This window comes from Salvia splendens, chromosome 13, assembly GCF_004379255.2.
Source record: "Salvia splendens isolate huo1 chromosome 13, SspV2, whole genome shotgun sequence".
NCBI lineage: Eukaryota > Viridiplantae > Streptophyta > Magnoliopsida > Lamiales > Lamiaceae > Salvia > Salvia splendens.
In genome coordinates this window covers 2555842-2571454 of record NC_056044.1, presented here as the reverse complement: position 1 = coordinate 2571454, position 15613 = coordinate 2555842, and positions in this window count along the sequence as shown.

The following is a 15613-nucleotide window of genomic DNA, read 5'->3' as shown; positions in this document are numbered from 1 at the left end:
AATTCTGTGCATCAAAGGGGATTAAGAGACATCGTACTGTCCCACTAAACCCTCAACAAAATGGGGTTACGGGGAGAGCCAACCGAATAATAATGGAGAGAGTAAGGTGTATGTTGTTGTCCTCTGGTATGGAGAAAAGATTTTGGGCAGAAGCTGTGGCTACAGCAGTGAAATTGATTAATAAGTGCCCATCATCTAGCATAGGAGGTGACACCCCAGACCTCAGGTGGTATGGGAGTTATGGGGACTATACTAAACTGAAGCCTTTTGGTTGCAAAGCATTTGCTCTCTTGAAACAAACCAAGCTGGATGCCAGAGCAGTGAGGTGTGTGATGCTGGGATATCAGCCCGGTGTGAGTGGATATAGGCTTTGGTGTGTAGAGCCTGGAAATCACAAGGTGTTGGTAAGTAGGGATGTGACATTTGTTGAGGATGATATGCCCTTCAAAGCAGCAGACAAAGTGATACAGAAACCCCAACAACAGCAAGTTCAGATTGAGGTGGAGCATCCAGAGCAATCTGATAATGGGGATGAGTTGCAGCAGCCTGATGGTGGAGGATCTGTGGAGGAGGGTGTTCAGCCAGATTTAGCCTCTTATCAGTTGGCTAGAGACAGAGTTAGAAGAAGAAATATAAGGCCACCAACAAGATACACAGATACTGAGATGCTGTATTTTGCACTTTGTGTTGTAGAGGAAGTGGAGTTCTCTGAACCAAATTCATACAATGAGGCAATGAATTGCAGGGACAGGGACAAATGGCTTAAAGCAATGATTGATGAGATTGATTCTCTTATCCAAAATGGTACCTGGATTCTGGTAGATAAGGTGGAAGACATGAGACTAGTAACCTGCAAATGGCTATTCAAAAGAAAGATTGGAACTGCTGACAGTGAAAAGATCAGGTTTAAGGCTAGACTTGTGGCTCGGGGGTTCAGTCAGCAACAGGGTGTTGATTATAATGAAGTATTCTCACCAGTAGTAAAGCATACATCAATAAGAATCTTGCTAGCTATTGTGGCAAAACTTGATTGGGAGCTTAAACAATTGGATGTCAAAACGGCATTTTTACATGGTGATTTGGAAGAAACCATTTACATGTGTCAGCCAGAAGGGTTTGTCAAACATGGGATGGAGAATAAGGTATGCCTACTGAAAAAGAGCATATATGGATTGAAGCAAGCTAGTAGACAATGGCACAAGAAGTTTGATGATTATGTGTTAAGTAATGGCTTTGCAAGATCTAGCTATGATGAATGTGTGTACATCAAGAAAAGAGATGGGGTTGCAGTGGCTTATTTGTTGTTATACGTTGATGACATACTTGTGGCAGGTGCATCAAAGACTGAAATCCAAAAGGTGAAGGATGACTTGAGTTTGGCTTTTGATATGAAGGATCTGGGCTCGGCTAGAAGAATTCTGGGCATGAATATCTTGAGGAGAAGAGATAGGAGAGAGTTGTGGCTGAGTCAGGAAGATTACATATCAAGAGTGCTCAGAAGGTTCAGAATGGACAACTCCAAGGCAACAGCAACACCCATGGCACAACACTTTAAGCTGTCAATGGAACAGTCACCCAAAACGAATGAAGAGAGGATGAAGATGCAAGATGTTCCATATGCCAGTGTGGTGGGTAGCATAATGTATGCTATGATTGGGACAAGACCAGATATGGCCCAAGCTATTAGTTGCACCAGCAGAAACATGAGCAACTATGGCAGTGAGCATTGGTTGGCAATAAAATGGATTCTCAGATATCTAAGAGGAGCAGGTAGTTTGGGAATCTTGTTCAAAAGTGATGACTATGCTGAGAAGGAGCCCCTGATTGGCTACTGTGACAGTGATTTCGCCGGAAGCATAGACACTAGAAAATCTCAATCCGGATACATCTTTACAATGTATGGAGCAGTTGTTAGTTGGAAGTCCGGATTGCAGAATGTGGTAGCTCTTTCCACGACTGAGGCAGAGTATATCTCATTAACAGCAGCAGTAAAGGAGAGCTCTTGGTTGAGAGGTATAGCTGCTGATTTTGGCGTGGAGCAAGGATCAGTTTCCATCGGCTGTGACAACAATGGTGCCTTGAGCTTAACTAAGCACCAAGTCTTCCATGAACGCAGTAAGCACATTGATGTGCGATTACATTTTGTAAGGGAGGAAGTTGAAAGCGGCAAGGTGAAGTTGTTTAAGGTTGACACAGCAGTTAATCCGGCGGATATGTTGACAAAACCACTACCTAGAGAAATGTTTGAGTTGTGCTTGAGGCTGGTGAGTTTGTGTGGGCAACATGAGCTGGAAAGTTCATCTAAGCAATGAAGGTGGAGATTTGTAAGTATTAATTGCTTAGCTGCAATTGATAATTCAAGTTGAAGCATGAAATCAAGCTGCATTGGCTAAGAACACTCAGGAGCCGTCGGATGCGAGGCGGAGCAGACTTTTAATCATGGCCGTAGGATTTGATTTTTTTGGTTAAATTTGTTAGGCGCGAGTTTAAATAGAAGAGAAAGAGGGAAATTGTTTTTCATTCCCTGCAAATTCGATTCTGTACAATTCCACTCAAGAAATAAAAGTTTCTCTTTAAATTTCCAAAACACTTTGTCACCTACAATTCAACTTCATCTCCGGTTTCTTTACAAGTGCGTTTTCATGTTCTTGTAGCTGACAGTCCCGTTTCTTTGAACCCGATAAGCTATCGAGTACCTGGATACCCGACTCGGGTATCAGGCCCCGAAAAATCTGGTACCCAAATTCCCGAATTTTTTAAAAAAACATTGAAATGTCCTTTCCTGTTTACAACTTTCCATCCTGTTCTAGATCACACAACATCCATAATAGTAATCACTTGCAAGTAATCGGTTGGAGTTCATATCTGACTAACTAGATTGTGTTTTGGTGTTGTCTACAATATGGATTAAAAAAAACTCACTTTCTGGATGACACAAAATACCCTCTTTCCATCACTAAATTTTAATTATTCTTTATTTTCTTCTCTTTAATTAATTAGTCAATTAGCCATTACTTTCAAACCTCCTATTATTAATTATAATACGGACGTTTTTGTCATCAGTCGAAATGAATCACTAATGTACTATCGCATTACTACGAAAACGATTTTATTACTCCATCCGTCCACGAAAAATAGGGCACTTCCCCATTTTCTGCACTCGTTTTAAAAAAATGATGATAAATAGTTAAGGTGGAGAGAAAGAAAAGTAATAGAGAAAATAATTTAGACAAGAGATTTCTCTACATTATTCTTTCTCGTACTTTACATTCTCTACACTTTAACTATTTATTATTTTTTCAAAACGAGTGCAGAAAATGAAAGTGCCCTATTTTTCGTGGACGGAGGGAGTATTTGTTTCGATCAGTCTCAATTTTTAATTATTAAATTAAAATAATGTTGTTATTGTTTCTTTACTAAAACGTGAGATTCGCGGCACAAAATTTTATTGGTAATAATTTTTTCCTTTGGTTGGAGATTCAAGTTACTTAGAGCATCCACAATGATCGGCTAGCGGACAGGCGGCTAGCCAATTCCCGACGCTGGCCGGTCGCTAGCTAAACCATTGTAGTAGGCGAGCGGCAAAACGGCTAGCCGATTCGCGGGCGCTAGCCGATCTGCTAGCCGCCATTGTAGGCCGGGAATCGGCTAGGCGATTTTTTTTAATTTTTTTGCAATTTTCTTTTTTTATTTAAATAAAATTATTTCATTTTCCCGTATATGTGTCGTAAATTTAATTCTGTATTTGCGTGATTGTAATTTTTAATTATGTAATTCTGTAATTCGCGTGTGGAAGAGGGTTTTTTTTTTAATTATGTAATTTTTTAATGTACTTTTTTAATTTAAATGAATTTTTTGAATTTTCATGTATCTGTGTCGTAAATTTAATTTCGTATTTTGTGTGATTGTTAATTATTTGTTTTATATAATTTTGAGTGATGTGGATAGGCTATTGCTGGGCTATTTGTTTGTCTTGATGATGTGGCAGGAGGATTTTTAGTGCTGATGATGTGGCAGGAGGAGTTTATGACTAGGTTATGACTGAGCTATTCTTATTGTGGATGCCCTTACAAAATAATTTTGTTTGCACATTCTTAATTTATCTCATTCACAATTCATCGTAATTAGTCCCTTGTTTGAATCGGCTGATGTAGTACATTCTACGTGTGGATCACCCCCTATTATTTGTTGGTTTAGTCACAAAATTCTTGATCAACATTAGACCTATCAAATTGGGTAACGATAAAAGGAAATTTTCACACTATGTCTATGTAGTTAAATCAATAAATTAGATTTTATATAAATATCACAAATATATTGGAAATTAATAAAAAAAAAGTGACACGATATTTTGGAATTTTTCCACCCCCGTGACAAGCCAGATGAAGTGACAACTCTTTTATAATTTACCTACCTGCATATTCTACATATTTATGGTATTATCCACATTTAATTTGCACAACAGCTAGCCATTTCTCCAAAATCGGTAGTAAAACAAGAAACCTAATTAACTCAATTCAGTTTTGCATAAGCAGAGTAAATGAGTAGTCCAGAATTCCAGATTGCTACCAGAAATCAGAAGCCATCACCATAGATGTATTTTGTAAATGAAAAGTAAATCACTAAATATACCTAAATCAAATTGGTATATCTCATACCCAATGTTTCGTGATACTTATCACTCGACAAATACCCAATTTTTAAGGGTATTCGATACCTAACGACTACAATATATCGTGCTGGGCCAAGAATTGTCCAATAATTTCTATTTACATGTCTAAGGTTGATATAGAATTCAATAACATATTAATAATGTCTAAGTTTCTTACTAACAACGTCAACGACATCATCCTCAGATACAACCCTGTTGTATCGATAATTCAAATATATGAATATCTAACTTTTAAGTTATGGATGAAATTTGGCGCTAGTACACGTCTAATTATACCATAGGGGAGAATTTATTTTTAGTTACTAGCATTAGCTAACAAAGTATAAAAAATATGATATAAGATGTGAGAAAGAAAAAGAAAAAGAAATGAAATTGATAGTATGCTGGAAGTTTAATTTAATAAGCAGTTAGAACTAGATTATAGGATTATGGAGGTGAATTTTGATTAATATCCATTACACTGAGCATATAACATTATTTTATGTTAAAATGCAATTCATCAAAGTAAATATTAGGCATCCACAACGCGTCTCTTAGCCGTCACTTATCTCGTCCCGGAGTGACGGAACGGTTAAGGGACGGCGTTGCAGCCTTCCGTCTCCATCCCGTCACGGATAAACGTTCGTCTCGGACGGACAGCTCGCGAGACGTCTCGCCACGCGTGTTGGCAACGTGGCGAGCTCCGGTTTGTCCGTGACGCCCACTCGCTGGCCCGCGAGTGAGCGACGTTTTTACCCGAAAAAAATGTTTTTTAAAAACAAATTTCAGGAAAAAATCAAAAATTTTAAAAAAATCCCAAAAAATATACTAGCCGTTTATAGGCGTTTTTTGCAAATTTTTTATATAAGCCTCCAATCACTTCTATAAATATCAACTCATTCCCACAAATTAATCTACCATAAAAAATATATTTTTTTATTTAAATTATGTATTTTTAGTTTTTTTTAGGATTTTATTAATGAGGTTTTTAATTTTTTTTAGAATTTTAAGTTGTATTTTTATTTTATTAAATAAAGTGTGTTTTTTATTAATTGAATTTGTTGGAAATAAAAATAAAAAAATGAAATTGAATCAATAGTAATTTAAGAGGCGGTTAAGGGATGAATAAGAGATAGAGGGTTGCAGGTTCCGTCCCTTAGTTAAGAGATGGAGTAAAACAGTACAGTGAGACTCGTGAATATTAATTTAAGGGACAGTTAAGGGACGGATAAGTGAAAGCGTTGGAAGTCTTACTACTATTATAAATTCTACGATCATCGTGTCTGACATAAATGAGGATAAAAAATGAATTCATGAATTTATACACTCCATTTAAGATTAAGAGTTTGAAATGATTACATGTGCCGTGGAATCATATGTACAGTAATTTTGTTTTGGTATTAATTAGGGGTTCTTTTGTTGCAATTTATATCGGAGTATTTTTTTACTTTGTCAATGAAAATGTGACTTAGAGCATCCACAATGGCGGTGAGTGGACCGACTAGCCGATCCCCGGCGCTAGCCAGTTCGCTCGCTGAACCATCGTAATCGGCCAGCGCCATTTCGGCGAAAAAATCGGCGAGGGCAAGCCGATCCTCAAGCGCTGGCTGATGCACTCGCCTATCCGCTCGCCGCCATTGCAGGCTAGGGATCGGCTAGCGAATTTTTTTTCGAAACACTATATATACGCGTTTTGCACGTCATTTTCATTCGCACCACTTGTTTTAATGAGTTTTCTCTCTATCTTAATTTCTTTACAAGAGCAACAACGCGAAATGAGTAACACGTGTGGTAGTAGTGGTGGGGATGCTGAGGAGTACGAAGGTCGAATGAACGAAGCGTTGGACGCCTATACGTCCCGTGAGATAAACCGACTGATGCAGAGGGCCTTGCAGCCGGCGGTACGTCGACCTCGACCAGTTGTCCATCGCCGAACAGTGATTGATCGTGATCACGTAGCTACACATCAGCGCCTATACGAAGACTACTTCACACAGGAGCTGCGGTTTAACGCCAACCTTTTCAGGCAACGTTTTAGGATGAGCAGTGCCCTGTTTATGCGTATTGTAAACGTTTTGGAGCATCGATATCTGTATTTTCGCTTCAGGCACGATGCGGCTGGCAGACCCGACCACACACCTATTCAAAAGTGCACTGCGGCAATCAGGGAGTTGGCCTACGGAGGCGCGGCAGACATGTGGGACGAGTACCTCCACATCGGTGAGACGGCTGCCATTGAATGTATGAAGTATTTCTGTCAGGGGGTGATTGAAATATTCCGTGATCAGTACCTTCGAAGCCCTACCCCCGAAGACTGCCAGGATCTGATGCAGATGCACGGGGAGAAGCATGGGTTCCCGGGTATGTTAGGCAGCATAGATTGTATGCATTGGGAGTGGAAGAACTGTCCCGCTTCCTGGAAGGGGTTCTACACGACTGGCTACAAGGGAAAGAATCCCATGATGATCCTCGAGGCAGTAGCTGATTACCGGCTGTGGATTTGACATGCGTATTTTGGGGTAGCCGGGTCGAACAACGACCTCAACTCCTCAACTTGTCGCCCCTTTTCAACGAGCAGTGCCAGGGCGTCGGTCCGGCCGTCAGTTTTATCGCCAACGGCAACCGGCATGATATGTGATACTACTTGGCGGATGGGATATACTCTAGGTGGCCCGTCTTTGTAAAGACGATCAGATGCGCATCAGATGAGAGGAATGCCTACATTGCAGAACGACAAGAGTCGGCGCGCAAGGACGTGGAGCGCGCATTTGGTGTGCTCCAGTCTCGATGGGCGGCAATTAGGGGTCCAACGCGTTTGTGGCATGTCGACTGCATTGCTGATATAATGTACGCATGTATTATCATGCACAACATGATTGTCGAAGATGAAGGTGCACAACTGACTAGTTGGCCAACGACGTTAATGAAGCAAGTCCAAGCCACGGCGTGGCCGCCCCCAACGTACGAAGGGGATACTTCACGATGAAGCCGGTCTCTTCCAAGCACATGCCGACATGCGCCAAACGGATGCTCATATCCGACTCCAAAAGGATTTAATTGAAGAGTTGTGGGCACGGAGGACTACAAGTCGTTAGTTTTTTTACTTATGTAATTTTTTTAAATGTACTTTTTTAATTTAAATAATATTATTGAATTTTCCCGTATCTGTGTCGTAAATTTAATTCTGTATTTTGTGTGATAGATAATTATCTATTTTATATAATTTTGAGTGATGTGGCTAGGTTATTGCTAGACTATTGCTGGGCTATTTGCTTGTCTTGATGATGTGGCAGAAGAATTTTTAGTGCTGATGATATAGCAGGAGGAGTTTGTGACTAGGTTATGGCTGGATTATGGCTGGACTATCGCTATCGTGATGCTCTCATATAAATAATGTGTACATTGTTTATTTTATTCGGTTGAATGACATTAATGGGCATGACTTCTTTGACATTGGTAGGCTAACAGAGAGTAGAAAGGTGCAAGCAGACACTATTCTTGGGGATTTGACAATTAATATTTGACAGCCGGAGAGTAGAAAGGTACGAACAGGCAATATTCTTGCGGATTTGACAATTAATATTTGACAGCCGGTTATTAAGTGTGATTTGTATTTTTGTTTACCAGTTTTCATTGGTTAGTACTAGTACTACTACTAATTTGTACTCCATATTTTGGGACGAGATTTTGGAGTCCTTTGGCAGTCCGCAACGTTGTTTTTTATCCGTTCCTTAACCATTCCTTAAACCATTATTTAGGGGTTTCACTGTATTTTTTACCCCATTCCTTAACTAAGGCACGGAACCTGCAACACTGCATTCCTTGTCCGTTCTTTATCCGTTCCTTAAATTACTATTCATTCAATTCATTTTTTATTACTATTTCCAACTCATTTCAATTAAAAAAAACACTTCATTAAAAAAACATAAAATAAAAATACAACTTATAATTTAAAAAAAAACATAAAAAACACATTTAAAATCTTAAAAAATTAAACGTGGCATAATTCAAAATACAAATTCAAAGAAAATAAAAAACTACTCCGCCGGCGAATCATCCCCCGGAGGCGGTGGAGGTGCACCTAAGGCGGGAGGAGTCGGAAGGCCAAGTTGTGCTGCCATATACACAATTCCGTTCCACCAGGCTTGGTATTGGGCGGGCGAGAAGCGGGAAGTGTCCGCCATTGTGGCGGTCACGTACATGGCCATAAGGGAGTTCGAGCCTCCCCCGAGCCCGATCCCGAGGCCGCATGGCTGGATTCGCCTCGGCCCTTTCTCGCTCTAGCCGCCTTCGCCGCCTTCGTCCCTTGCGGTCGACGGCGCCCACGGCCGGATCCCCCGTCATCGCCAACCGTACCCACAAACTCCTGCGAGACAGCCTCTTGGGCGCCGCTGCCCTCACCGGCGTCACCAGACGAGTATTGGCCGCTCGCCGTGTGCTTCGTGTGCTTTGAGGTTGAGCCCGAGCTGGAGCGGACACCGCCGGCCCAACGATCCTCATTCTTGACGACCTGCCAGATATCAAAATATTTGAATTGTTTATCGGTGTCCTGGTTGTAGATGCGCAAAGCCGCCCTCAGAATGTCGGCTTCCGAAGCACCGCTTTGGTAGTGCGCCGCTTCGGTCGAGTAGATGCTGCTGAATTTTTTGACCTGTTTGTCGACTCGGACAAAGTGAGAGCGGAGCATCTGGTATTTGCGCTTCTGGGACCCTTTCGGCTTAATCCGGTGGTAGACCTCGGAGACCTTCTCCCAAAAGCACTTGTTGGTTTGTTGATTCCCGACGATGGGATCGTACGAGACGGTGATCTAGGCGTTGTATACCGCCAACTTTTCGCCGCTGCTGTACGGATGGAGGCCTAGATCCTCATCTTCCTCGGAATCCTCCTCCTCCTCCTCGCCCGCCACCGAGTCCACCCTGGAGCTTCCCCCGCCTCGGCCTCCTCCCCCGCCTCGGCCCACTCCTGGAGTGGGTTCAACGGGAAAATTCTCCTGAATCTGGGATAATCCATGTGAACTCCGGGGGGCGGAGTGACGAGCGTATGCATCAACGTCAAACTGGAGTGGTTGGTACCCCTGGGCGTCACCGAACCCTGGGTGTCCGGAGTCGACGAACCGGAACGACCCAGTGTGTGGTACATGGTCTTCCAATCGGCGAATGCGTTGAGATCCCACCCGCCGGAGCCGCCACCGACGGAGTTGCCGTCGCCGGACATCTTGTAATGAGATGTTAGATGAAAATTGGAGAGGAAATGAAGGTGGTTTAGGTAGAATAGATGTGTAGTTGTGTGTGAAATGAGGATGAAATTGGAGTATTTATAGAGTAAAAAACAAAAAAAATAAAAAAAATGGAAAAAGGATAAAAAACGGTAATATTACCGTTTACATTTTTTATTTTTATTTTTTAAATTAGAATTTTTAAAAAAAAAGATTTATTGCGTCAGCAATGACGACTCCCACTCGCGGGCCGGCGAGTGGGCGTCACGCACGGCGCAGGGGCACTCCACGCGCCGAAGCGCGTGGCGACACAGCCCGTGCCGCGTCTCGCGACGACGGTACGTGGCACGGCATGGGCACGAAACCGTGACGGAAGTCACGGCCGCAACGCGTCGCGCGCCCGTTTCGTTCTTCCGGCACGAAACGCGGAACGCGTTGCGGATGCTCTTAATTTGTTTTTACTTTTGCTTTTAAATAGAAGTTCTCCTATGTTACTTTAGTTCATTTTCGAATAAGAGTCTCGTTTTATATTTATGTCTTTTTATTCATGATTCATTTAAAACTAATACTTCCCCGTCCCTGAATAAGAGTTCCGTTTTTTTCATTTTGGTCCTTCTACGAATAGGAGTCCCGATTCATAATTACCGTAAATGATAAAGATAGCCCACATTCCACTCACATATCATTTATATACAACGGAGTCATGTATTCCACTTACTTTCTTTCACTCATTTTTCTTAACATTTTTTAAAACCCGTGTCGGAAAGAAATGAGACTCATATTCGCGGAGAGAGAATATATACAAGTAAGACTCATAATCCACTAAATTTTTTGCAGCAACTTTTTTAACGTTTCTTAAAACCTGTGCCGCCAAAACTATAAAATGAGTTAGAGTGGGATTTTCATTTCTCAATAGTATTAAACAAAAATTAAATTTCATAATCTACTCAAACATTAATTGGGATTATATAATTAGCATATACTCTAGTTTAATTATAAGCAAATATGTCGCATTTGTAACATCTACTGTACATACCATTTGTTTATCCCAGATTTAAAAAAGATGGAAGATTGAAATGGAGCGATGGATAATTCAAATATATGAATATCTAACTTTGCTAGTCATGGATGAACTTAAATTTGTCGTTTGTACACGTCTAATTTTACCATAGGGGAACATTTGTTTTTAGTTACTTTAACAAAGTATAAAACAATACCATGGTATAAATGTGAGAAAAAAAAGAAAAAAGAAATGAAATTGAACGTATGCAGGGATTTTAATTCTATCCATTACACTGAGTATATAACATTATTTTTTTGCTAAAATGCAATTTATCAAAGTAAATACGTATTATTTGTTTTTAGTTACTTTAACAAAGTATAAAACAATACCATGGTATAAATGTGAGAAAAAAAAAAGAAAAAAGAAATGAAGTTGAACGTATGCAGGGATTTTAATTCTATCCATTACACTGAGTATATAACATTATTTTTTTGCTAAAATGCAATTTATCAAAGTAAATACGTATTATAAATTCTACAATCATCTTGTCTGACATAATTGGGAATAAAAAATGAATTCATCAATTTATATACTCCATTCAAGATCAAGAGTTTAAAATGATTACATGTCTTTGTGAAATCATATATATATATATATATATATATATATATATATATATATATATATATATATATATATATATATATATATATATATACTCCATTTAAATCAATTTGGTTTTCAACGTGACTTTTTATTCTAGCATGTTATTGACAAACTCGTATTTTAACTGTTTTATTGGGCGTTAAACGTGATGATAATTGGTGTTTAAATGCATATTACTTGAGTTTACATCCATATTTCACTATAAAGGTGCTTTGATGAGTTTATCCAGTGTTTGAAGTTAAAATAGGTAAAAAAAAGGGTCAAAATGAGCCAAGCATTGACTGGGGTCTGCTTCAAACGTTAATCTGCCTATCAATATGGGGTCCAAATCCTATTTTGAGAGTACCATTGTCTTCATCATCGAAAGAGCTTCGCGTGGGTACCTCACACGCCCCAATCGGAGTTCGGATGAGAGAGATACGGCCGATCTACGAAAGCTGCGCGGACTGCAGGGAGCTACCCGGCCGGGTGAATTTTATGTGCAATAATTCCACCCGGCCGGGTGGACAATTTTGTTCATAAAGAGTCCAGAGACTTCTACCCGACCGGGTGAATTTTATGTGCAATAATTCCACCCGGCCGGGTCCGTCTGACTGACGTTTTTTAGCCCAGACGCGATTTTTCTGAAGGGAAAAATAAGAGAGAGAAGCTAGGGCAACGAAAAAGCATTCTCTACCAGCCGCAAAACACACGTTCATTCTCTCTGAAGAACTCTTGGAAGAAGATTGAAGATTCAAGCTTCGATTCCTCCGCCAATTGTAATTCGTATCATGGTTTCTCTTGTTTTTCTTAGTTTTTGTCTGATTTCCGCCATGAACACGAGTAACTAAACCCTTTATGTGGAATTCTTGGTGAAGATGCATTGATTCATAGTTTTAATCCAATTAAGTTTGTTTTTATCTTGCTCTTGTAATTGTTTGAATTATTCTTGTGCTTTTTCCTATCAATTGCTTGATCACCAATTGGGAGTGTTAGGATTTCTTAGAGTAATCGGGAGATGGATTAATTAATCTTGAAAGAAGAATAATTCACACCTTAATTCAATAAAACTCGGGAGAGTTGAGATTATGAATGAGATCTTTAATCTAATCAAACCTTTGGGAGTTAGGTCTAAGATTTAGAAGGGGACTTCACTTATTACACCTAATCAACAGATTTCTCACCTCGGGAGGGGGTTTAATCCACCTTTGTGATTGATTCAACAATTCTAGAGACTTTAAATGGTAAATTGGTTTTAATTGGGTTAGGCTATGAGTTGTGCATCGGATCCTTGAATTCTGCATATTTCTCCATCATCTTACACAACTTGCTTCCTTGCTTTCTTGTTTAAGTGTTCTATTTTAATCTTTGCATTTACATGTTTTCATTAGTTGTTAGTTTCAAAACCAAAATTCCTGATTGTTTGGATAGTAGTTGAAGTTTGTTCGTGGTACTTAGGTTTACACTTAATTGTCTCTGTGGGATACGATATACTCTTGCTTGCTATTTGCTACGATAACCCCGTACACTTGCGGGTATTATTTGAGTAAAATAAAGTTGAGTCACCTATGAACCTAAAAAATGGTTTAAAATATCTTAAAATGTAGCATGATTATCTACGTAAAATAAGATTTTGATGAAAATATCTTATGTGAGTGAGCTTGAAAAATACCAAACAAAATGTAAAGTTTGTGATATTATAGACCAATTTCAAAGCTCATGTGAAATACCAAATTTAGGCAAAATTAGTAGTTTTAGAGACCAATATCCCTCTTTAATTCGCTCTTCCCATTTCATTTAATTTATCTACCATTTTTTAAAAATATTTTTGCAATTGTTTCTTTTGGTTAAATACTAAAATGAATATAAACTTAATTAAATTTATAAGTTGCTAATCTTAGTTTATCATGATTAATATTTATAACTATTTCAAATTATAAATTTTTTATTTTAGTATTTAAAAAATAATTGGCATAGTACTATGTAATAAAAGAAATGAGAATAGTGATGAGAATTAAGACGTGTGTGGAGTGTTCTTAGCTGTTTTTCTCTTCATTTTTTCGTATTTCTGTTTTTCATGATTACAAGATATTAAATGTTTCCTCAAAGTTGTAATTAATTATGTTATGTAACAAAAGATTTGTAAGAAAGAGTTATTTGAAAATTTTATTTTGCATATTAGAATTCACTCCTCCACCAGTTGAAGCCTTCAAGGAAAGGAAATAAAAGAATTGGAAATAAATCGGTACCGTTTTACACCACAGTAAGTGTGCTCCGTGTCCATATAAAGCTATTAGAGCATCCACAGTAACGGCGTCAAAATCGCGACGCCGGTTCTGACGTCGAACCATTGGAACCTGCGTCGGCGAAATCGGCGTGGCCATGCCGATTCGCGCGATGACGCCGGTTCCGACGCCGATCCTCACGGCGCCACTGTGGGTCCCGGATCGGCGTCAAACAGGCGTCAGATTTTATTTTTTATTTTTTTTCTTTTGAAAACACTATATATACGCGCTTTGAACGTCATTTTCATTCGCACCACTTGTTTTAACGAGTACTCTCTCTACCTTACTTTCTGTTCAAGATCAATTTAAAAAATGAGTAATGCCAGTGGTAGTGGTGGGGATGCGGATGAGTACGAGCTTATGATGAACGAAGAGCTAGATGCCTATACGAGCCGTGAGGTTGATCGATAGATGCAGAGTTATATGCAGCCGGCGGCACCTCGCCCACGACCAGTTGTCCACCGTCGACAAGTGGTTGATCGTGATCATGAAGCTGCACATCAGCGCTTGTTCACAGATTACTTCGCAGAGGAGCCGCGTTTTAACGCCAACCATTTCAGGCGTCGTTTTAGGATGAGGCGGGACTTGTTTATGCGTATTGTTAACGCTTTGGAGCAGCGATATCTGTATTTCCGCTTCAGGCACGATGCGGCTGGCAGACCCGGCCACACCCCTATTCAAAAGTGCACTGCGGCAATTAGGCAGTTGGCCTACGGCACCGCGGCAGACATGTGGGACGAATACCTCCACATCGGTGAGACGACTGCCATCGAATGTATGAAGTATTTCTGTCAGGGAGTGATCGAAGTATTCGGTGATCAGTATCTCCGAAAGCCTACCCCCGAAGATTGCCGGAATCTGCTGCGGATGCACGGGGATCAGCATGGGTTCCCGGGAATGTTAGGCAGCATAGATTGTATGCATTGGGAGTGGAAGAACTGTCCCGCTGCCTGGAAGGGGTTTTACACGACCGGCTACAAGGGAAAAAATCCCACGATGATCCTCGAGGCCGTAGCTGATTACCGGTTGTGGATTTGGCATCCGTATTTTGGGATAGCCGGTTCGAACAACGACCTAAACGTCCTCAACTCATCGCCCCTTTTCAACGAGCAGTGCCAGGGCGTCGGTCCGGCCATCAGTTTTGTCGCCAACGGCAACCAGCATGATATGGGCTACTACTTGGCGGATGGGATATACCCTAGGTGGCCCGTCTTTGTGAAGACGATCCGGTGCGCATCAGATGCGAAGAAGGCCTACTTTGCGACGCGGCAGGAGTCGGCGCGAAAGGACGTGGAGCGCGCATTTGGTGTGCTTCAGGCTCGATGGGCTGCAGTTAAGGGACCAACGCGTTTGTGGAATGTCGACTGCATTGCTGATATAATGTACGCCTGTATTATTATGCACAACATGATTGTCGAAGATGAAGGTGTGCAACTGACTGATTGGGCCAACGACGATAATGAGGCCGGCCCAAGCCACGACGTCGCCACCGCCAACGTACGAGGTGGGGTACCTCACGATGAAGAAGCCCTCCTCCAAGCACATGCCGACATGCGTCAGACGGAGGCTCATATTCGACTCCAAAAGGATTTAGTTGAAGAGTTGTGGGCGCGGAGGATTGCAAGGCGTTAGTTTTTATGTAAATTTATGTAATTTTTTTAAATGTATTTTTTTTAAAATTATTGTACTTTTTGAAATTTTAATATTATTATTCGAATTTTCCGTATTTGTCTCGTAAATTAAATTCCGTATGTTGATACGAGTGTAAATTAAATTATATAATTGTTATACATGATGTGGATAGGTAGTGTGAA